This window comes from Seriola lalandi, unplaced genomic scaffold (genome assembly GCF_002814215.2).
Source record: "Seriola lalandi dorsalis isolate HSWRI2012SDOR001 ecotype SW California unplaced genomic scaffold, Sedor1 jcf7180002052055, whole genome shotgun sequence".
Lineage (NCBI taxonomy): Eukaryota > Metazoa > Chordata > Actinopteri > Carangiformes > Carangidae > Seriola > Seriola lalandi.
Genome location: NW_019522608.1, coordinates 21,439 through 23,540, shown reverse-complemented (window position 1 = coordinate 23,540; position 2,102 = coordinate 21,439). Strand labels below are relative to the sequence as shown.

The window sequence follows — 2,102 nt, the reverse complement described above, 5'->3', positions numbered from 1 at the left end:
TAAGTAATTAGCTGATGATGAGTAACATCTGTCGCAGGAGTGACATGTTTCAAGGTAGATTTTAGAGATGGAGCCTGAGGAGCAATCAGTAACTGAGGTGAACCTGGGTTTAAAGGTCAGATACTGATGCAGGCAAAAGGATCAGTCTGCAGGCTGCAATATGTACAGTTACTCCCACTACACATTACTTCATGCCACTGCACCCGGTCCAATGTGAAAGGGGTTCAAACACAGCAGCCATGCTAACTAGCTGTTAGCTGCTGTGCTGAATAAGTTTTAAAGCTCCATATAGTATAAAGGTCTCTGTCCATGTGTTGTTTGATTATAAAGCAGGTCTAGGTTCTATATTAATACTGTGAAAGTATCAAAGCCTCAGTCAACAGAGAAATGCACACAAGCCTGTATTCAGAAACTGAGCCTTAAAACCAGCCATCATCATTCAGCCAATCAGAGCCTCCTCTCTTCTGATTGGCTCACTGACCTGTTGTTGCTAGAGCTCCAGAGAGAAGCCTGAGAGAGAAGATGTAAAACTACACTGATGGTTTTTGGTTCTTAAAACCACAAATATATCTTCTTATGGATCAACACTTCAAATAAAACACAGAAGAAGAAGAAAATATGGAGCTTACTGACAATCTTGTATAAAGAGAGAATATTACTTGAGTAAAAGTATCTGAGTCTTGAAATATCTGATATTTACTGTACTTAAGTATCAAAAGTAATTTTCTGATATTAAATGTAATTAAGTATTGGAAGTAAAAGTAAAAAAAAAAGTGAGCAGTAGAATTTTGATTGTGAACTTTATTGTGGCTTCCTTATAGTAAAGCAAACAATTTTCAGGATTCCCACATTTTCTTAAACATCAAATTCAAAGACTTTTCCAGGACTTTCCAGGTACAATTCCCTCAAATTCAAGGACCAAACACAGCATATTTTGAGAGAGCTGACAACAAAGAGAAAAATTGATCTGTGGCAATAACTGTTACATCACTGAAATTTTCTTTATAATAAACAACTGAGAGGTTGGCAGTAATGAATATTTATTTAATATTTATTATAGTGGGCATAAGAGGCACTTCATCTGGTAGGAAGAATCTTTCAATCCAACTTATGAAAACATTTCTTGTGTGTAATGTTATCTTCATCGCCACCTTGGAGTTCACAGAGTTCACCACTGTAGTCGGGGTGGTGACCGTCTGTTGGAACATTAGCAGCTTCCATGAGTCAGTCATCGTCGAATCCACTGCTACGCGGGCCTTCTTCCTTCTTCTTCTTTAGTTTAGGTGCTTGGCGACAGACAGGCATTACATCACCTCGAACTGGTGCATTAACTTCCAATCTAGGAGCACTGATTCAGCAAACCTGCTTTCTTGCAGTCTAACAAATTTCTTCCGATGTTATTTTGTAGTAAAGTAACAGATACGTGAAAATTCCATTTAAGTACAGTAACAGAGTATTTATACTTCGTTACATTACAACACCGCTTACTGATAACATCTGGTTTTGACATCTCATGTGGTTCTGTGTGATTTTTACGCCCCTCTCTTGCAATCTGCAGACAGAACTGTCGGAGCAGGTGGTGCTGATGTTGGATGAAAAGTTTAATTTAAAGGACGTAGGGAAAAAAAAAAAATCAGAAAAAGACCACATTGTCTGATAGTTGTGACACAACTGTAATGTTCCACCATGTCCCGAGGTCTGGGTCCGATGATGAAGGCACAAACAATGGCTTGTTTAACACCAGTGTGTTAGAACTAAAGGTTATGGAGTTGTGATTAATGACTTGTGGAGACCAGTGAGGATAACAGCCTCATTATAGAAATTCCTTCACTTTGACTGACACTTTGACCAAGTTGATTGATGTTACATGTCCAGTAATACTGAATATAAGTGGGTGGTCTTAGGAGACTGAAGAATTGTCAGCTGATTCTTGCCCCATAGGAAAGATGATCACATTTCACATCTATCTTTGTGGAGCCTTTCCACAGGCTTTCGTTCAGGATGCTGCAGATTCTGCTCCAAACACATGAGCTGCATTTATCTCACTTCAGTGAGTCTTTGCAAGGTGCACTTCTCTTGGGAATTTGGGAATTGGAAATAAC

General features: G+C 38.8%; 1 protein-coding gene across 1 annotated transcript in view; it reads left to right on the top strand.

The window, feature by feature from the left end:
• The window catches only part of epb41a (erythrocyte membrane protein band 4.1a), a 62,789-nt gene that overhangs the window by 52,915 nt on the left and 7,772 nt on the right, over positions 1-2,102 (top strand). The gene's annotated exons all lie outside the window — the stretch shown is intronic.